The 22,758-nt window shown below is 45.6% G+C and overlaps 1 pseudogene; it reads right to left on the minus strand.

Moving 5' to 3' along the window:
* Positions 1-1,919: 1,919 nt before the first annotated feature.
* LOC123828594 lies at positions 1,920-3,117 on the minus strand (annotated as a pseudogene).
* Between the last annotated feature and the right edge of the window lie 19,641 nt (positions 3,118-22,758).

Raw genomic sequence — 22,758 nt, forward strand, 5'->3', positions numbered from 1 at the left:
CGGGAGAATTGCAGCCTCATGGGAGAGTTCATTGGAGAGACCCACAGGGTCCTAGACCCACCCACATGGGAATCAGCACCAGAAGGGCCCAATTTGCTCGGGAGAAGCTGGGGAAGTGACTGAAATCCAAGAGAGAGTGGAACAAGCACCATTGTTCCCTTTTGGACCCTGCTCCCCACATACAGCATCACAACCCAGCAATGTGGGTTGCCCCACCCTGGTGAACACTTTAGGCTCCGCCCCTCACTATCAGGTGGGATAAGACCAAAAAAAAAAAACCAAAAAAAACAATGGCCCAAATGGAAGAACAGATTAAAGCTCCAGAGCAAATACAACTAAGTGAACAAAGAGATATCCAACCTATCAGATGCACAGTTCAAAGCACTGATGATCAGGATGCTCACAAAATTGGTTGAATTTGGTCACAAATTAGATGAAAAAAATGAAGGCTATGCTAAGCAAAATGAAGGAAAATACACAGGGAACCAATAGTGATGGGAAGAAAACTGGGACTCAAATCAATGGAGTGGACCAGAAGGAAGAAAGAAACAAACAATCAAACAGAAAAGAATGAAGAAATAAGAATTCAAAAAAATGGGGAGAGGCTTAGGAACCTCCAGGACATCTTTCAATGTTCCAACATCCAAATTATAGGGATACCAGAAGGGGAAGAGGAAGAGCAACAAGTGGAAAAGTTATTTGAACAAATAATAAAGGAGAACTTCCCCAATCTGGCAAAGGAAATAGACTGCCAGGAAGTCCAGGAAGTCCAGGAAGTCCAGGAAGATCAGAGAGTCCCAAACAAGTTGGACCCAAGGAGGAACACACCAAGGCACATCATAATTACATTACCCAAGATTAAAATGAAGGAGAGAATCCTAGAAGCAGCAAGAGATAAGGAGACAGTTACTTACAAAGGAGTTTCCATAAGACTGTCAGCTGATTTCTCAAAAGAGACCTTGAAGGCAAGAAGGGGCTGGAAAGAAGTATTCCAAGTCATGAAAGGCAAGGACCTCCATCCAAGATTGCTCTATCCAGCAAAGCTTTCATTTAGAATGGAAGGGCAGATAAAGTGCTTCTCAGATAAGGTCAAGTTAAAGGAGTTCATCATCACCAAGTGATGAAATGGAGAAGTTTATTTTATGAAATGTTAAAGGGACTTATCTAAGAAAAAGAAGATAAAAAACATGTATAGGAAAATGACAGCAAACTCACAATTATTAACAACCATACCTAAAATAAAAACAAGGACAAACTAGGTAAACAACTAGAACAGGAACAGAGCCACAGAAATGGAGATCACATGGAGGGTTATCAGCAGGGGAGTGGGAGGAGGAGAGAGGAGAAAAAGGTACAGAGAATAAGTAGCATAGATGGTAGGTAGAAAATAGACAGGAGTAAGGCAAGAATAGTATGGGAAATGTAGAAGCTAAAGAACTTATGACACATGGACATGAACTAAGAGGGGGGAGTGTGGGTGGGAGGGGGTGTGCAGGGTGGAAGGGAATGAAGGGGGGAATGGGACAACTATAATAGCATAATTGATCATTTTTTATCATTTTTTATTTTATAAAAAATAAAAATAAATGCCAGAAAAATTAAAAAATATACTGTGACAATTCAGATAATAATCAAACAAATATAGCATACTTATTAGGAGATGATATTTTAGGAGTTTATATGTAAAATTCTTTGTTATTTAATCATTAATAAATCTTCCTAGGCTACCTTAAAAAAAAACTGAGAAAAAATGTCACTTAACATCACTGGTATGTCAGGTTATGTCAGCTAGAAAAACTGTGTGATAAGCTTGTCTCTTTGATACCAAGGAGATATTCCAGACCAAGTTTTTATGTGCTTCCCAGGTTTCCTACTAGATGCTTCTTTTCTACTTCTTTTCATCCTTTCCCTATATCATATTAGAGGACTGGCTCAGCCTTTAAAACTTCAGTGACAGGAACAAATTCAGTATCCACAGATTTCTTCTCAAAAGGGACTCTAGTAGCCGGCAATTTCATTCTCATGAATACTCTAGTAATGAAAAAACTCAGTAGAACATGGACAACTCCAAGGAAGAGAAGAAATCTATCGAGTTAGGAATGTCTGGAGCTTTGGATTTGCCTAGGATCATGAACCCTAAACCTCCCATTGTAAACAGAAAGCTGGATTGAGTCCTTCCATAATATATTGTCCATTTCCCCAGTGAGCTGAGAGCTACTGGTCTCTGATGCCCACGTTCATCAGTCACAGAGCCAACACTTGGAAGCTCAACAGTAACATAATAACACATTCCTCCAGTGGTAAGGAAGTGAGATATCTGTGTCAGAGTGTACGCCGTCATGGCCAAGGATGTATGCACCTGAGGCAGCTTCCTCAGTTTCGGGCTGGGGCATTCTGACCCTGAAAATGGGACTCAGTACAAAGTCTCGGTGTTGGCGGTGGCAAGAACAGCTCTCGGTCTCTGATCCTCAGAAAGATTTACAACCCCCTATATTAGCCATTAAAATAAACCAACAAAAAATCAAAATGTTTGCATGATATTATGAGGACTCATTATAGTTATTAGAGAGCAAAGTGACCGCACACCACAGAGCATATACAACCATAAACCAAGGGTCTAAGGAGAGATCATCCTCTCTCTGAATTTTATTTACCTACAAGGAAGATGAGAGGCAAAAGCTGGTGTGTTGAATCCTTAGAAAGTCAGAAGAAGTCACACACGTGGTACAGTGGGTTGAAAACCCGGTCCAGTGCATTCAGAAGTTCCAGAAAAGCTTACTTCTTTATTTTCTATAAGTTACTCCACTTTGCCTTGAAGTGGAAAAGGGTGAAGTTTGGAGGAAGGGCACACATACTTGCCAGCTAGATCTGTCTTTTCCAGTTGAACACTGTCTTATTTGGGTTACTTTGGTCTTTTTCTGGTAAAATTAACTTTCAACTAATCTGTCACCTCCCACCCCCACCTGTCCTTCAGTTATTGTAGGAAAAAGCTTACACCAGCTCAGCTACCGGAGAGAAATCTCAGATCCAAGTTGGGATCCTTACACAAGAGCCAAAATTTTTGTTCCCACCCAGTCGTGGGCAACAGGCTCGCTCATCTCCTCCCAACTCAGCCATCTTGGCTCTATCTGTTCCCAGTCGTGTTGCAAATTATCTGAATCTTGACAATGTCCTCCTTCGCCCCTGGCCTGGCTGTCCCCCCACAGCCTGTGCTACAGGTCCTAGGTGCCCTGAGTGGCCCATAGTAGGTCTCCTGACTCTCGACTCTGCTACCTTCTCCATTCTCCACTGGAAGCACACAGACTGGGTCTTGTCTATGTCCCACTCACAGGGTGTGATTGTCCCCACCCTCTCTGTCCAGGCCCTTTACTGAGCCCTCTCTAACTCACCTCCTGGATGCCCTAGGTCAGACACAGCAATTCTCTGAGCTTGACTGTTCTCCTGCCCATACCTGGAACAAAGCCACAGCTCTGGGAGTCCCTCAAACCACCCAGACTTCCTAACATGACCCTCCTTCAGGGCAGAAGCCTGGACACAGATATCTCATTATTTTGCCTCTACCTCCTCTCTTCTTCCTGTCCAGTCAGCACTTCCCTTATGCAATAACCAAAGTTCTCTCAACCTACGGCTTATATGTCTACATGCCAGACCACCTAACTGCCCATATATAAAGGAAGCTTGTAAAATTCAGAAAATAAACATTTTCTCTCTCCATAAAGCCTGGCTTTCAAAACTATTATTTCAATATGGAATCAACAAAGTCAGCTTTTGAAAATCAAAGCCTGTCAATGGCCTTTTTATTCCAGGCACTGACCACCTCCCCATTCCCTGCAGTTTATGGATTAGTATTCATGGCAGAAGGCTGTGGGGTGCATGACTTACTGGGGTATGAAAAACATGTAAATCTAATACTTCAAAATATTATTCCTGTTACCCTTACTAGGTAAAACTCTTTTGTAAACATTTTCATTCTCTTTAAAAAAAAATATTATACCTCGGCAGAGTGCTTTGGACTTGGCTGTTGTGTTAGTTTGCTCAGCCTGATGTGACAAAATACCACACACCAAGCAGCGTAAATGACAGATATTTATTTCGGAAACTAGACGTCTACAACATCAGCAGGGTTGGTTGCTCCTGAGGCCTCTCTCCTTGTCTTGCAGATGGCCACCTTCTTCTGTGTCCTTGTACACTCTTCCCTCTGTGCATGTCTGTGTCTTTATCTCCTATCCTTATGGGCCCACTCACATAACCTCATTCTACTGAACCACCTCTTTAAGGCCCCATCTCTGAACACAGTCACACTGGGGGTTGGGGCTTCAACACACAAATGTTGGGGGAACACAGTTCTGCCCACAACCATTGTCAAAGCCATTATCAAATGAAGATTTTATATTGTGGCTGCTGGTACATTTTCCACAAAAGGATTGCAGGAATACAAACATCAGCTGCCAAAGGTGGATTGCTCACATGAATTTTTGCTTGAGTGGCAGGTTCTTGCTATTGTGCAGACCTCAGGGTCTCTCAGGTGAGCACCAGGGACACAGATAATTCAAGAGCAGGGGTCCTCAAGCCTGGATGATGTGTAGCAGGTGAAAAAAGCCATCATTTTGACAACTGCCACCAAAGTTCCTCTTATGGAAGGGACCTTGCTGTTTAGGAAAACTTCTTGAGATACAAAGTGGGGAGAGGGGAACAGCCCCTGATGGTCGAGGTTAAAAGATCCTGAGCAAAAAAATAGCTAATTGTTGTGCATAAGAAATAAGGTAGAATGGCAGGGGGTGCAGGGGAGGGAATGAAATAGAAGGAAGGGGATGGAGGGGAAGAGAAGGGCCAGATGAGAGGAGGGCAGGGCGAGACCTAAGGAAAACCCCCAGGGTAAGTGAATGCACTGCTGACCCCTGAACAGCATGATTTCAGCCGCATGGGTCCACTTACATGTGGGTTTTTTTTTCAATACATACTTTGAATGTATTTCCTCTTCCTTGTGATTTTCTTAATAACTTTTTGTTTTCTCTAGCTTATTTCATTGTAAGAATAGTCTATGACACATATAACAAACAAAATAAGAGTTCATGGACTGTTTATGTAATCAGTAAGGTTCCTGTGTTCAACAGGAGAGTATCAGTGCGAAGCGTTGGGAGAGTCGTAAGTTCTGCATGGATTTTCAACTGTGTAGGGGTTGGAGTTCCTAAGCCCTATGTGCCCAAGGGCCAACTATATTCCCTTGCTGGGCCTGACTAGCAAAGTGCCGCTGACTAGGAGACTTCAACGAAGGAAACATGTTGTTTCCCCATTGTGGATGCTGGAAGTGCAAGGTCAGGTGTTGGCAGGGTCAGTCCTTCTGAGGGCTGTGAGGGAGACCCTTGTCCCTGGCTTGTGGACAGCCATCGTGCCTACATCGCATCCGCCCTACATGTGTGCCTGTGCCCAAATGTCCTCTTCTTACCAGGACACTAGTCAGACTAGATTAGGGCTCATGCTAATGAACTGACTTTAATTCATTAGCTCTATAAAGATCCTGTCAGGTCACATTCTAAAGAAGTTAAGATTTCAACACTTTTTTTGGAGGGGATATAATTCAACCTATAACAGTGGACCAAAGAGAACACAGTGATGTATAATATTCCAGGCTGAGTTGTTCATTTCTGGGAGTAAACCTAGATTCCCTCAGAGTAAAAACACTGGGGACTTAGAGGTCTGGCCGCCCACAGTTCCCTGCCCACGCCCATCTCTGCTGCCAGCCAGGAGGAGCGGGATGGAACCAGAGCAATGAGAGCTGCTCTGGCAGCAGCTGTGCTGAGGCCCAGCACTTTTTCCCGGAGAGAGAACCTCAGAAAGAAGGGAGATAGCCATGTCACCCGTACACAGGCACCCCCATTCAGGCACTGCCAGACCTACAGGATCAGAACCTGAGGAATCCAAGCATGTCTAAGCTCCTGGTGCATGTTTTAGAACCATAGCTGTCACCCAGAGCGGAGAAAGGCAGGGTCACATGTGTTCCCTCCAGAGTTGCTAAGCTCTAATCTTAATTAAATTCTTTGCCCTTGTTACCTCCCAAGAGAGTGACTAATAGCAGAATTTACCCCACTTTCTAAAGGGCAGCCTTCTGTCTCTCCAAAATCATGGCTGAAATTTTTTTCAAATATTTATTATTTTTTTAGAGAGAGGGGAAGGGAGGAAGAGTGGGAGAGAGACATCAATATGAGAGAGAAACATTCATCAGCAGCCTTCCATATGCACCCGGGCCAGGGATGCAACCTGTAACCTAGGCATGTGTCCTGACTGGGAATTGAATCCATGACCTTCCAGCTTGTGGGATGATGCCCAACCAGCTAAGCCATACCAGCCATGGCTATGGCTGAATTACTTTAGGGAAGCGGGTGTCATGTCTTTTGAAATCCATACTAGCTATTTTTTTCTGATTGAATGGTCTCTTATTAAGTCTCGCCAGAGGATTCAAATAGGTTTGAGATGCAACCCTTCACTACTCATCATTTTTTGCAATGTTTCCTATGATCATAGATAACTGGGGTCTGCCTGGTACTCTGTGCTGCCTTTACTGATTTTCTTTAACAAGGTGGTGCTTGAAAAGAGATCGGCCAGCCAATAATCTTTCTATGGTGCAAGATAAATAAAGCCAGACTAAAGTGGTAAGAACAGAGTTTCATCCATAATGCACTGTTGGGGGGTGGGGGCGGGCGGCACACACTGGTCACTGCCCTGAAGTGAATTTGGTCAGGACGCCTGTATCCATCATTAAAGCTGGGAGTAACAGTGACTGCCATGGCCCGCATGGAGGATGGGAGCACCAGGCCCTACCTGGCTGCACTGGTAGCCAGGCCACGATAGTCAGGTAGTGGTGACCTGGAGACCATCATTTCGTGGGCTGAGGACTTCTGTTTGGGGGTGACACTGGCTTGTAAGGTTATCAGCACAGACAGCGGTCAAGGTTGGTCAACAGCTCCTCATTCCAGGGACATGCTCCCTCACACTGGCCACTAGTCAGTGACTGTGGGAGATAAATCGCTGATTTTCAGCCCCATTGGGTCCCATTCCCCTTTCTGTAATAAGTATCTCATAATGCCCATTTACTAACCTAAAATGAAATTAGTAACTTATTTGTACTACCTATACATAATTTTTTAACAAGATAATGCCTAACCCTGGCCAGTGTGGTTCAGCTGGTTGGAGCATCATCCCACAAACGAAAAAGTTGCAGGTTCAGTCCCCAGTCGGGGCATGTACAGGAGGCAACCAATTGATGTTTCACTCTCACGTCAGTGTTTTTCTCTCTGTCTCACTCTCTCCCTTCCTCTCTCTAAAAATCAATAAACATTTCCTAGGGTGAGGATAAAAAAACATATAAAAGATAATGCCCTATCCTGGGAATAAAAAGGATTATCAATCTAGTAAAATACTATGTACTTCAATGTATGAATGTTCGGATATAACCGAATTAGAACATGTAAAAAAGTGGCAAACACAGAGTGATGCATGTACGTTTTATTGATGATCCAAATATCACACATTGTCTTGTCACTGGTGATGGTAATTTTCCAATATGATAAACAATTTTCGGTAAAGTTTTTAATAAAACAAAGGACATATATCAGATGATGCCACTTAATAAGATGCCTGGAATAGACAAATTCTCAGAGACAAAATAGATTAGAAGTTATAAAGGGTCAGGGGATGGGGAACAGGGTGCTATTACTTAATGAGTACAACGCTCCTGTTTGAGGTAATGAAGATGTCCGGAGTGGTTGGCAGTGACGGTCACACAGCATTGTGACTGTGCTTATAAGGCACTGAATTACGCACTTAGAAATGGTTGCAGTGGGGAATTTTATGTTGTATTTTTACCACCATAATAAAATTCCAAAAAAAGTCTTGCAAAAAAAAAAAGGAGGGTTTGTTTATACATAAAATGGAGACAGATCCTAGTTCAGATAATTAATAACAAATCGTCTTTAACTTATAGAAATGCCCCAACGGACATTTGAAAGTCTCGGGAGGCAATTCTTTGCTGCGCACCCACACTTTGCAGGGTGTCTAGCATCGCTGGCAACCCCACCAGCTGCCAGGAAGTCTCTCCTTTGTTGTGGTGAAAATGCCCCCACCGAGGTCCAGTCGCCCCCAGGAGGGTAGTAGGTGCCTCCTGAGACCCGCTGAGATGCAGGAAGTATGGGTCAGGTAGGTTCCTGGGTTTGGCAGGCCCAGAGAGCGCCTGCAGCCCTCCTGCTGACAAGAGTGCCGATCAAGGAAGCAGCAGAAACTCGGGTCTTTGATGGGTCACCGCAGAGCATGGGGGCCAGGGGAAGAAGGATGCAGGAACGAAGACAGGAAGGCTCCCTCCAGTTCTGATCGCCAGGCACGCCACCGCCGCCCCCCCCGCCCCCGCGTTTGTGCAGCAGTGAGATTCACGGTTGTCCCCTCCCAGGCGGTGGCGCTAGAGAGCCTCCGAAGCGCAGGGCCCTGAGGTCGGTAAGGGTTTGGCCAAGCTGACTGAGCCACGTGCCGACACAGCAGCGCTGCTGGTGTGACCAGGGCAATAACAGCTACTATTTATTGAGTAATTAGCAAGTTCTTTACTCTATTTTCATGTCATTTTAACAACCTATTTATTACAGGTGAGAAAAAAGTTCAGGCCCTTGCAGAGAACTCAGGAAATCAAGTCACTGAAACAGGCAAGGGGCAGTGTCCCAGAGATTCCTCCCTGAGGGCAACACACCCGGCTCTGCAACCCTCCCACTACATCCTCCACCCCCTCACTCCAGCTCCTTCTGAAGGCTCCTGGGCTGCCCTCCTGAGGCCGGGGTCTTTCCCGCCACGGCCTGAGGGAACTTGGGCCGCAGAGCCCAGGGCCGCCAGCCAGCAGGGGGCAGGCCCTTGCCCTCTTCTCCAGGGTTTCCCCCTAGCAAAGGGCCTGCTTGAGGGAGGGGCATTTAGCCACCCCGCCCCCCTCACCCCCGCCACGATGAGCTGTGGAGGGTTGAAAGACCGAGGAAGCAGCACTTCTCACAAGATGCTTAGAGGTCCTCGAGCCAAGCCGTGAACAGGGTAGGTTGACAGCTGCTTCTGGAGCTGGCTTCTTTCCTTTTTTTTTTTCTTCAATCCTCACCCAAGGATATGTTTATTTTAGAAAGAAAGAGGAAGGGAGAGAGAGAAAGAGAGAGAGAGAGAGAGACATCAGATGTGAGAGAGAAACATAGATGGGTTGCCTCCCCTACAAGTCCCCACCAGGCATCTAACCTGCAACCCTTCAGTGTGTGGGACTTTGCTCCAACCAACTGAACTACTTGTCCAGGGCCAGTGCTGGTTTCTTTGAGGGCTGCCTGGGGAGGCTCCTCCCTGAGATCCAGCTTGGGATGTCAGACACAGAGACAGGACTGAGGTCCCTACTGCTCCTTCTTCCTATCCACCCCCCAGAGGACGCTAACTTTAACTCTTTTCTGCCACCTCCCCCACCCCCAGAAGTTGCAGGACTTGCTGTCACCTGCACTGACCCCTCCAGTCATTATCCTTCTGTGCATAAGATCATGATGTCCTTTAAACCCTAGCCCATGCTCCACTGTAGTAATACAGCAATTAGGTACAACTGCCTTTTTTTACACTTTCACAGTGCTTCATTTGAGCCTCACAACCAACTTGTGAGGCAGGTGTTATTGTTACCCCATCCTGGAGATTCGGCCCGAGTCACACACCTGGAATATGACAGACCTAGTCTTCAATCAGGTCCTCTCACCCCATAACTCCAGTGTCCTTTCACAGACCTGCTGCTGAGTCCTCAGAGAGGGGCTCCTGAAAAAAAATCACAAGACTTAAGAGCAGAGTGTCCAAGGTGCTTGAGCAGTTATTTTAAAAAGTAGCAAGATTTTGCACTTTCTCCAAAAACATTTAAATAACTTCACTCTGATGAGCTGGTTTAAGGCCATGGAACTTCAGTCCCATTCAGAGAGCAGGTGTGAGGTTCTCTGTTCACCAATGAACATGGAGAAGGAGCATTAGCTCTGGGTCCCACTGGGGCCCTGGACCAGGAGAGGGGTGCGGAGCCCCACAGGGTAGCCAGAACTTTTTGCCCCTCATGTAGTATTTGCAGCCAAGAGATAGTTCAGAGACAGGCTTACAGACCCAACAGACAGGACAAGGTGGGTGAGCCAAAATGCCAAGCCGAGCACAGTGGAAATCATGGGAATCAAAGCAAACTATATATCTTTATATATAGAAAGATATGTACACATAATATATACATATGTATACATAATACATATGTATATATTATGTATATGTATATATGTATTATATATGTGTATATATATACATAATATACATATGTATATATATTATATATACATATCTTTGTATTTATCTAAGGGAATTCCTGGAGTCAGAGGCCATGAATTGCAAAACTAAGCTCCAGGTTGTGAGATTTGGAGTTCTCAAGGTCCGAGCCACACTGTTCCCCAAGGCCTTGGGTGTGTCGAAACAGAAGGGCAGAGCCACCAGCTCCATCCCAGCAAGCATAGCATGGAGCTCCAGAGGAAGATTAGAGTGAGTCAGAACTCCAAAGGGGCCAGCCCACAGAAAAGTCCAGCTGTGAAAGCAGCCCCATAGGAATGAGCAGACTCATTCACCAACAGCACGCTGGGTCAGTAGCTGACACAACAAATAGGTGTTAGCACTAAAAAAAGAGGTCTAACCTCGTGACAGTTGATCAGATTGCTTTCTCTCCTAGACATTCAGTTGTGACAAATGGGATGACTCTGAAGAAGGCAGTTGTCGGCATGTTCATGTTCTGAGTGGACCCCAACGTTCCCTATTGAGGTATTGTTACTCTCCCCCCATGAGGCCTGGGGTGACGTGTTGCTGCTGTAGATGAGTAGGGCCTTTAGACAGCTTCTAGAATTCAAGCTGGAAATGCTCTCGGGGAGAAGATATGGTCAATCCTTTGTCTTGAGGAAGACTGAGCCACCCACCTGGAGCTCAGATGCTGCCCAAGAGATGTGTGAAGGTCTCAGAGCAGGATCAAGCATTTTATTACTTTTTTCTAATAACTTATTTATTAAATAAATGACATTATAGATAAATTAGAACACCGAGTAAAGGAGAAAGTTCACCCATGCTATCAGCACTCCAGGTTGAACTGGTTTTCATATGTTCAAATTCCTTTTCTATTCATCTTGTTGACACGTGTCACCGTTGCGTAGCTGAAATCGTAACCATGCATAGTGTATGCGTTTCATCACTTCAAATGAAATCATAAGCACTTTTTTATGCTGTTATGGCATCTTCATAATTGTTATTGTCTCAGTGATCTCATGAGAGGTTACACCACACACCTCATTCACCCAGTCATTGCTCGACTAGTGTTCTGCTAGGTTGCTTCAGCTTCCCATCAGTGCACCTAATATAATGATGAATGTGTTAGTACATTACTCAGTGTCAGAAGCCTAAGGGAAGACTAAGGGCGAGGTGCTGGCAACGTTTCCAGCACCTCTTTGTGTGGATGATACACAATGGGGCCTGAGCGGGCTTGTTCTGGCCCAGTGGGGAGAGAAATGGGGAGTCAAAAAGAACGAGAGACACATCTTTGTCCTACAGCTGGCCAGAGGCTCTGGTCCTGGTCATTTGTAAAGCAGAGGTGAACAGACAGAAGCAGAAGGTGTCTTTTTGCTGGTCCAGGTGTGAAACACAGTGGCCATAGGTGGGGGAAGCAGGAGACATTGGCAGAGCTCACCACGCCCATGACGATGGCCCAGATGGAGCCTTTTCATGTGGGGAGGGGGCAGATGGGACAGAAGCAAAGTGCCATGCTCCCTTGCCATGCTCTAGTGCCACCCTCCAGCACCACCCTCCAGCGGCGTTCAGGCTGACCCCGCCAGCAGGCTGGAGCGGAACAGAGGTGAACTGGACCTTGGCCTATGTGAGACACTTGCAGAGACTCTGCAAACCACCAGGGGTTCTCAGGCAGCGGTGAGACGTCATCCAGTGCTGTGTGCTGATGCGGAGTCCGAGGACTGTGGACGTGCATGTTAATGGACTCTTGTTTGTGCCCACAAGCCAGCCAGACTGGGAAGAGTTGGGGTGCTAGATATTTTTCCTTGGGGGTTATTTCCCTAGGATAGCTTCCTGGAAGCAGGATTACTGGGTCAAAAGACACCACACCCTTTTTTCCCTGTGGGATGCCCAGAACCAGTCCTCAGACCCAGTGACCACATTCTCTCCGTCACTGCCCAGTCCCAGGCACTCAGCTGCTTTCCTTTCCCGTACTGCTGCCTCTCCTCTCCACATCGTGGGGCTGCTCCCCGGCTCAGACACCCCTACCGGTGCCAGCCCCTTCCATCCTCCCTGCAGCTGCCGGCAAAGGCATGCACCCATTTCCTTTCAGGATCCCTGCAAGGACACGCTAAGGGAACAACTGAGATGTTCAACACAGGGAGAAAGCTACAGAAACTTTAGGAGTCTTACTAAATTTGGATAGTCATAAATCCTCCCCTAAACCCCTGATTCTTTCCTGAGACAATTACTAGGTATTCATTTACAGCATCAGATCTTCTTGACCTGGAGTCTGTGTTGGAGGGTCAGGGGTTTGGCCAGGTGTGGCCTGGTTGGCAGAATGAAGCCACACCAGTTATTTTAACAGAGAGGATGTTAGTTACACAAGGAGTGGATCAATACGGGATGATAGGGCCAACAGACAAAAGGGCAACACTAGGTAGCACAGAAATAATAACTGCAGAAGACAGCCCCCAAGCGAGGGCTTGAGAACCCAAAGAGCTTGGACTGAGGGAAATAGAAGCTTGGAGATTTCCCCAGGGGTGGGACCCAGTCCCCTGAGGAGATGTGTTAGAGTCAGTCATGTCCCCATCAGTAAAGGACATGGTGAAGCCCTAACCCCTGCACCTCTGAATGTGACCTTATTTGGAGAGTCTTTCTAGAGGCAATTGAGTTAAAATGGGGTCCTGATAATGGGTCCTAGTCCAATCTGACATTGTCCTTATAGAAGGGGGAGCTGAGGATGCAGAAGGACAGAGGGAAGGCAGGGGAAGGTCGGGTAGGAGGCAGCATGTGGCTGGAGGGAGGACTGTCCCTGAGTCCCGCACTCGAGGTTGCCAGCAACACCAGAACCCAGCAGAGGTGGAAGAGATCCTCCTGTGGAGTCCCAGAGGGAGCACTCCCTGCCGACAGCTTCCTGTCAGACTTCCAGCTCTCCCAGCCGCCAGGACAGGGGGAGATGGATTCCTGCTGATCTGAGCCCTCCAGCTGGTGGGATCTTGAAGGAGAGCACCACAAGGCCGGTTCTGAGAGTGTGGAAACAACTTGAAACTGGAACCCACCGGGCACAAGAACCACCTGCCACTCCTGGAATGGAACACTGTCCTTGACATGATGCTGATGGAGACAGTGAGCCACACAGAAGTCTTTTCTCTTCCAGCCTCCCAGTCTCCCTCTTGTTTGCTCTTCGGCCAATGGTCTTCAAATAGGGGGTCAGCTGTCAGGGGAGAAGCATGTATGTGATCTCCCAGCACCACAGAGCTGACGCCAGCAGGTGGGTGGGAGCTGAGAGACAGAGCTCAATAACCAGCGCTGGGAATGTGAGCTTGGTTGGGGGGAAAATATCACACCACTCTCCCTGAGATCTACCATTTCCTTTCCTTACAAATGTGAGCTGCAAATAAATGGATAAAACCACAGTTGGTACTGGGAGTACCTACAACTCTGTCACTAATGTTTTCATTAGAGTTGCTGTAGACACGTCATATGATCACTAAAGCTCATCACCACATTTTTTTAAAGATTTTATTTATTTATTTTTAGAGAGGAAAGGGAGGGAGAAAGAGAGAGAGAGAGAAACATCAATGTGCAGTTGCTGGGGGTCATGGCCTGCAACCCAGGCATGTGCCCTGACTGGGAATTGAACTTGCGACACTTTGGTTCGCAGCCCGCGCTCAATCCACTGAGCTACGCCAGCCAGGCTCTCATCACCACATTTTTAAATTACAGTAGGTGTTAGATTTTCTGTTCGACTAGTAACTTAATGTGCTGGTAAAGAGGCAAATTTACTACTAACATGACTTTGTTTTTAAATGTTTTCATAACTTTTGTATATGAATTCCAATTATTTTGTATTTCAATTATTGAATTTTGTGCACTAAAAAATCTTACTTGGGAAATGTCCAATGACCTCAAAAGGGGCCCATGACACACACAGAGAAGTGAAGAGCCATTAGGGCGGCAGGAGGGGTGCGGAGGCAGAGCACAGGAGTGTTCAGGGCAGCAAAGCCGCTCTCTGTGATGCTGGAGTGGTAGCTACATGTCGTCACACCTGTGTCCAAACCCACGGCACACACAGTGCCGAGAGTGACCCTGATGTAAAGTGTGGGCTCTGGGTGACAACGACGTGTCCATGGAGGTCCAACCATTGTAACAAATGTGCCCTCTGGTGGGGTGTTGCCAGTGGGGAGTCTGTGCCTACGTTGGGGTAGGAGATTTGGGGGGACTCTCCATACCTTCCCCTCAGTTTTGCTGTGAACCTAAAACTGCCTTAAAAAACTAACACCTATCATTTTAAAAGATGACAAACCTCTCACATGGACAGATTTGTCCCCTTTATTCCAGAAAGTGGGTCTCATCCAATGGTGACACAAACACTGGATTAATGGGTCGGGGGTAGAACTCTTATCAGCACACAGGAGGATGTGCTGGTGGTAGAGGTCCAGGCCCAGGCTACTTTGGGGTCACTCAGCCCACACGGCTGCTTCGCTCTTGGGCATCCACTGCACAGCAGGAGACTCACCTCCCCATCCTCCCAGGACTGAAGTAAGGGTCACTGTTCCCAGGCAGGGCTGGCTCCAGGACATCCACGTGGGGCTCCTGGCTTCACTTGGTATAAAGCTTTGCTGCTCCTGTCTTGAAAGCTGGGACAGTTTGAAGCAAAGGGTACTCCATTTTCATTTTGCCCTGCAAATTGTGTGGCCAGTCCTGCTCTCAGAAAATGTGCAGCCTGCTTTCCAACATTCCAGATATTTAGGGTATGACAGAGACTGTACTTTCATTCCTCATATTTTGAATTACTAATTCACATCTGCTATTTAACAAAAGTCAAGCCTACCCTATTGATTTCTCCCAATAATTCTAATAATGGTTTGTGTTACTACTCAAAAGAAAGATAAATAGGTGAAAGAAGTGGCGTTTTGTATTTTTCGGATATTCTTTGTCTCTTGACATCGCTGAGAACTCCTGAGAAAAGGATAAAGTGGTGTTATTTACTTTTTTAAAGATTTGTTTATTTATTTATTTATTTATTTATTTATTTATTTTTAGAGAAAGAGGAAGTGAGGAAGAGAGGGAGAGAGACATCGATTGGTTGCCTCTCTCATGGCCCAAACTGGGCACCTGGCCTGCAGCCCAGGCATGTGCAATCGAACATGGGAATCAAACTAGAGACCTTTCCCTTTGCAGGACAACACTCAACCCACTGAGACCCACCAGTAATGGCTAACATGTTTTTTGAAATGACATTTGCGATCGCTACCAGAGGTTTGTATGGTAGACCAGAAATTGGAGACTTTTATACAATCCCCAAGCTGTATGGGTTTTGCTTGGCTTTTACTATTTTGCTTTTTTAACATTTCTGATGGGAGGTGCTGTCCAAGTCTCAGAAAAAAAACTTTCCAGGAACTGATGGTCAGTCCCCACAGTGTGCAGTTCAAAGGCCTCAGACACCATCTTCAGGAAGACCTGCCCTGCGCCTGCCACAGCCTGGGCAGTGCAGTCTTTTCCTGCCTCTGGCTGGGGCCAAGGAACAGGGGTGAGACATCCAGAGCCTGGCTCAGAGGCTCTGAGCAGATTCACTCCTCTAAGCAGATTTTTAAAAGCTTTAAAAACCAACAACAACAGCATTGTACTTTTTCATTGGTTACCTCCACAGGTAAATGTGTCGCCAGCTAAGGGATGAAAGAGCTCATCAGGTGATTTTCAGAGCAGCAGCCCTTCCCTTCCACACAGGGACTGTCTCCCTGCAGCTGAGACGACAGTGGAATGAGGCTACCAAGGAAATCACAGAGTTCCGCGGCTGGATGTGGGTGCTGGACAGGTCTCCTAACTCCTGAGATCAGCGGTCCTCATTCCATCACCCAAAAGCACGTTTCAGGGAGCACACAGACGGTACAAGAAGGTAGGCTCTGCAGCTAAGTTCTCTAGCTGTCCTAGCCGTGGGATCCCAGGGGATCCTGAGTGATCCATCCTGGCCCAGTGTGGGTTAGGGACACACCTCTCCAGGATTAAGTGAACTAACCAGTGTAAAGCACTGAGAACAGGGCCTGGCAGATAGCAAGTACTCCACAAATGATAGCTTGTCAACCTGCCTATGGTCACCCACATCTCTCTACGTGCCCTGTGAGATGGACGCCATGGTCTCTGTCTTCCAGAAACACAGTATGTAAATTGTGCTGCTCCGGGGGCCTTGAGAGGATGCTCATGAAGGGCTGCCAATGAAGGGCCCTGATGGCCACAGGAGCCAGGGAGGGGCCAGTTCAGGGGAGGACAGTGAGGAGGATGCAGCTTATCTGCTACTCCATCAGGACAAGATGTTTTTGTGTGAACCTTCAATTTTCATTTCATCTGAAGAAAACATTCCCAGCAAGTTTATGCAGAGTTTGAAAACCACTGGTCTGGAACCCAGTGTGTAAATGGAGACCTAGTGAATGACCCCAGGAAACAAGTCTAAGCAGCTGATCATGAGGAGGTTTCTTAACAGGTCATGGAGGCAAACGAGTGGCAGAGGACCAAGAGTGACGTGAAGGGACTGTGGGTGCAGGTAGGGTTGAGGGAAGCCAGGGAGGGAAGATAGGCCACCTGGGGCCATGAGCACTTGTAGACCTGAGGAGCGAAGGAGAAGCATCTAGATTCTGGATTGGATGGATAGATGGACAGGGTGCACACAGCATCTGAGGCCTTGTACTGGGCTGCAGCCAATGGGTGGAGCCTGTTAGAAGCCGAGCCAGAGAAGGATGCTCTGACCACACTCTTCCCACCCTTCAGTCCCCTTCAGGGCCTCCTACCTGCTAAACCCAACCAGAAGCCAGAGGGTTAGGAACTCTTAAAACAGTGGAAAATTGTAACAGTGGGGAATTATAACCCACCCCACTAGTCTTGTGACACTGTTTCTGTGTAAGTGCTGACTCTGACTAGTAAGTAGCTTGTAGATGAACAGCATGCTTGTGTAAGAGTCCTCAGAATCAACTTTAAAAGATACGGACTCTGAGCTTGAGGCATCCCAGCTCCAGGAGACTTGCTGACCTTCGTCCATGAGGCCAGGATGACTAAACCAGGATGACACACATGGGACTGTTGCTTGAGTTATTGGAACGGACCTTGCTCGTCTGCATGTAGAGAATGTCTCACCCCCTCCCTTGATCTCTTTGTTCTGCTCCCCTCTCCTTCCTTAAAGCCTGCCTCCACTGAGAGGGGGAGATGGGCTTTGAGACATGAGTCCCCATCTTCCAGGTGGCCAGCACCTGAAACTAAACCACTTCCCTTTACATCAGCACCTGCCTCTCAAGCATTGGCTTCCATAGTGGCAGGCAGCTGGACCTGCGTTTCAGTTACAGTCTGATGATACATTGACACTACCCCAGGGATGTGCTGGTAAAAAGTATTTAGCAACAGCTCTGAGGGGTGTGTGTGCGTGTGTGTGTGTGTGTGTGTGTGTGTGTGCTTATTTGTAGTGTTTGCCAATTTCTACAGTGTAAATATTCCTACCATGTCACCAAACGTGGAAGTCAGGAAGAGACACACATAATCAGCTCCTGTGGAATCCTGCACCCCACTGAAGTAGACCAGACCACCTAGGCCAGCCTCCAGGCTTTGGAGCAGAGTGGAAAAGGACTGAGAGGATCTGGAAGGGCAAATGAAAGATGCCCAGGGCAAGTGTTGCTGCCTACACAACAGCTGCGGGATCAGGTCAAGGGTTCTGACACCTGGAGCAAGAGTATCAGTGCCTCTATCTTCCCCACCCATATAACCACCACTTGCAAGACAATAAAGAATAGTTTAGTCCAATAAGCACTCAGCAGGTCAGTAATGCAAGTAAGAGAGTGAATGAGACATCAAGATAGAGACAGATAAAAGTTTCATTCTAGGCTAAGGCTTGGATATGTCTGCATTCTTCATAGATACTGTGTTGCAGTAAAGAGCAGCAATAGCACAGGGAGGGTGGGGGTAGTGAGTTGTGCTTCTCCAACTTCAACTACCTCCATCTGATAGCTCAACAGTATCCTGTGCTCAACTGGGAGTGGGTTCTGTGGAGGGAGGAGGGGTGACACACTAGGAGTCCCAAGGGTATGGCCAGAATGTGGACCATCTGGCCAGAGCTCTGGGTCTTAAAGCTCATGGTACTATCTTGTTATCTGCTGACATGGAAGGGGCTGCAGCCATTAAACTGACTGTTCTGAACCTGGGTGGGCCCATCTTGGCTGAGCCATTGTTGAAGGAAACCGGGTTCTGTGATCTTAGGACGAGCTCTCTGGGCCCTAGTGCTCTTCTTCTCTATGTGGAAGGCACAGCCTCAATTGTCCATGGAATGGTGTGAAATCAGACCTCAGCAGCTAGCACCAGCTACCTGCCAGCCCGGCCACCAGTGGTCCGCCCTGCCATACCATTATTCATGCCAGCATCTCAGGTTCTCCTGCCAAGCAGGCCGTGTCATGAACCTGCCAGGTAAGACTGCAGGGGGAGAGGGTAGCCAGACAGAGAGCCAGGTCCCAGCAATGGCCCCTGTAACCACAGAAGTAGCACAAAAGTGAACTCTTCCCTCTTCTGCCCTACCCACCTCTTGATCAACTGTCTCTGTTTTCCGCTCAGAGTAACATGCTGCTGAACCGGTTGTGTAAATGTATGCTGACAAACCCTCCCTAAGATTTGAGAGGAGGATAACAGCATCCACTCCTGTCATTTCTGGGAAACGAAGGGCACGAGGCAGACCCAGCAGAGAGTCATTAAAAAGAACCACGTGAGCCTGTGAAAATCTTCTGGGACTCAAAAGATGGAGAGCATTGTACTCGGTAAAGAGTGCCAGACACAAAGAGGAGCATACTCTTGAGCACTATTTCATACACACGACAGAAGAAAATGCAAGAAAAGAGACTAAAAAACAAGATTTTAACAAAAATGAGGAGAGGTTGAGATGTCAGTAGATCTAGCTAAAAGGCAGAGAAATTGAAAAGGAAATTGATGAAGTGGAGAAAGTGATAAGTTAAAAATTTTAAGTCTGCATTACAATCAGAAAAGAGCAGGCACAAAGCTGCAGATAACGTTAACTAAATATGAGGAATACATTTGCCAAGCTCTATGGTAAGATAAAAGAAAAGGATGACAAAATGAAAACCGGGAGAAATAAAGACTAGACAAGAGAGACCTGCTTTATGGGCAATTGCCTTGTCTCTGAAGGAGAATCAAGAACAGAGGAAACAAAAGCAGAATTGCAAGTATTATACAATAAAAGAATTTTTTTTACTTTCCCTTTGAAAAGAATTACACTGTACAGTGACTGAAAGCTGACTCCAGAGTGAAGTAGACCTAAGTTCCTGTCTCAGCTCTGTTGCTGACCTTCTGTGAGTCCTTGAACCTCAGTTCCCTCATCTTCAAATTGAAAGGGGTAATAGCTATCATCCCATGGTGTTTTCACAAGGTAATAGTATAAAACCTTTTGTGCTCTACCTACTAAAAGTATCAAGATTTCACTGAGCACCAAGCAAAGTTAAAGACAAGATATTAACTCATGACCCTAGCTGGGTAGCTCAGTTGGTTACAGCATCTCCCCAATATGCTAAGGTTGCAGGTTCAATCCCAGTCAGGGCACATTCAAGAATGGACCAATGAATGCATAAATAAGTGAAACAACAAATTGATGGTGTGCACTCTCTCTCTCTCTCTCTCTCTCTCTCTCTCTCTCTCTCTCTCTCTCTTCCTTTCTCTCTCTCAAATTAATAAATAAAAACAAAATTTTAAAAAAGAAATCAACCCATGCATACATGTGATAGAATTGATAAATATCTAGATCGCACACACAAAAAATTTTATAAGCATTTAATGGAGATGGAAAGTTAGCCTAAAAATGGAGAAAACCCATCTAACTTTAAACTGCACCCATAAAGCCATATTAAATGCTAAAAGAACATGTGTCAACTATCAGAATTATGAGAGAATAAGGTAGTTAGTTAATCAAGATTATGGACTCAGTCAAGTCCTGTATAAAAAACAACAAAGGAACAGTCTCAGCTACTCAAAGTCTTTTCATATAAACCAACACACAGAGACTCATGCAGGTCTAACTCATGCTATAAAAGGGTGGCTGGTGAGCATTCAAATCTGGTGTATGTCCAGTGAAGCCCCAATAATTATTGTAAATATGACCACAAAGTAGAATGCAAATGTCAAAAAAACAAATAATCATAACTCCAGTGAGATTCCAGACTATGGCAATAGTGTTAGATAGGAGTGAAAGTAAATATAAATAAAAATATGTTCAGCTTTTTGTTTTTCTTAGAAGGGAATTAATAAATACCATTTCATTCTTATCATTGGTGGTAATAGAATTAGGAGTCAAGTACCTTTTGAGAAATATGGAAAGTATTTGTATTAGTGTATGCTAAAACAAGGAGTCCCTCAGAGATGGGTCCCAGTGAACTTCATTCCCTGCTTGAGGTGCAGTCCAGCACAGGCAGTGGGGAGTGGACAGGGAGGGGTTCCACTCCCATGGACCTGCCTAGTTGCCACAGGAGCAAGGAAGTCTGAGCTTCATGCCCAAGAAGGACAGGAGAAGGAATGCACCAGCCTTCTGGCTGTCAAATACCTGTGCTTCCTTTTTCCTTCATGGGGAAGACACACCTCTCCCAGTATCCATGCTGCCTTAGTCAGGCTTCAGTCAAGGAAATGGAAACCAGTCTAGTATTTCAAATGGGGGATCCAATCATGGAACTAGGTGCTTAAGGAATCCTTGGAAAGTCTAAGGAAGCAGTGGCCAGGGAGAAGTGTGGCTGGCTGTGGGGAGGTGACGATTGGCAGAAAGTGCAGGAAGCTACTGCCATGATCTTGCTGTCTAAAACACCAAAGCAGGCCCAGCAAGACCTCCCTGCCAAGCTGCTACCACCCCTGTGTGACACAGGAACCAGGATGCCACCACTGGCCTATGTGTCTGTATGCAGCTGCCTCGGGCAAGGGATTCAGCAAGGGGCAAGGATGATAGCAAGCTGACAGCTGACCTGAATCTCTGAGGGGAAACCACAGAAAACAGTCTGGTCGATTCTCATTACTCAAAGTACTAGTTATATTTTATAAAGTTGCTGTGAACACTAAATTTGCAAATACTGAGTCACTGCTCCCAGGGGAAATAGAGAATTAGGTTCCTTTGAGCTTCTGGTTGCAACATTTTTATCTACTTATTAGTACATAAACTTATTTAATATGTGTTTCTGTTTAAAGACACTTTGTTTAATATATGTGTTGATTCATTAGCATCAGACACAGCACTATAATTCATGCCTAAACAAAATATATCTAACGCGTATTTTCTCTATAAGACACATAAGATTTTGCTTATACTTAAGAACACTAGACAGCAGTTCAACACCATACTTGGGGATTATTTTAAACATGAAATCACTAATAAAAGGCAGGTCAATGCAAAAGCATGGTACTAAATAGACCACACAAAGGACCCTTGTTTACAAGTTGGGAGCAGAAACAAGAAGGCAGAGTATCCCTTTGTTTGACCTCAGCTGGGAATATGAATGTCCAGCAACTCAAATTTTTCACTGCCTTGTGCATGTCTGGTATGATTGCAAAACAGCTATGCATAACTGACTTTAAACTTACAAATCAGTTTTAGTAGGTGAATTCACAAATACAGAATCCACAAATAATGTCCATGTAACAAAAGGTAGAAAGTGAAAGAAATAAAGCACTAAATTAGAAAACAAAAAAATAAAGTACACACTTAAATATTCAGTGTAATCAAAGGCAAACGAATATTACTGCAGCAGCATTGGCTGTCTATGAAACTGTCAGAACAGGTTTGAGTACTGGTAGGTGTGTAAATGCCTGCTAACTTTCCTGAGGGCAATTCTATACTAAATATAATGCCTTACAAATATTCACCCTCTGACCTAGCATTACAAATTTAGGAACGTGAGCTTAATTTAATAGACCTAGATGTACACCAAAATTTAATTACAAGAATATTTATCTTGCCCTGGCTGGCATAGCTCAGTGGATTGAGTGTGGGCTGCGAACCAAAGCATCTCAGGTTTGATTCCCAGTCAGTGCACATGCCTAGGTTGCAGGCCATGGCCCCCAGCAACCGCACATTGATCTCTCTCTCTCTCTCTCTCTCTCTCCCTTCCCTCTCTAAAAATAAATAAATAAATAATCTTTAAAAGAATAATATTTATCTCAACATTTATAATAGCATAAGAGAAATTATAAATAAACTAAATGTTCTTTAATAGAAGAATGGCTAACTAAATTACAATATCTCTATAAAATAAAGTACTATGCAGCCTTCAATTATAATGTTATGCAATGATATTAACACATGGGAAGATGCCCATCATAAAAGATTAAGTCCACAAAAAATTAGAAAATAATATATAGCGTTTGATTCCATTTTCATATCTAAAAGGGGAGAAAAAGGAACATAATTATTTAAATAACTGAGAAAAATCTTGCCAAGATGGAGGCATAGGTAGACACACTGTG

Source organism: Phyllostomus hastatus, unplaced genomic scaffold, assembly GCF_019186645.2.
Source record: "Phyllostomus hastatus isolate PE091 unplaced genomic scaffold, TTU_PhHast_1.1 phas_contig_98, whole genome shotgun sequence".
Classification (NCBI taxonomy): Eukaryota; Metazoa; Chordata; class Mammalia; order Chiroptera; family Phyllostomidae; genus Phyllostomus; species Phyllostomus hastatus.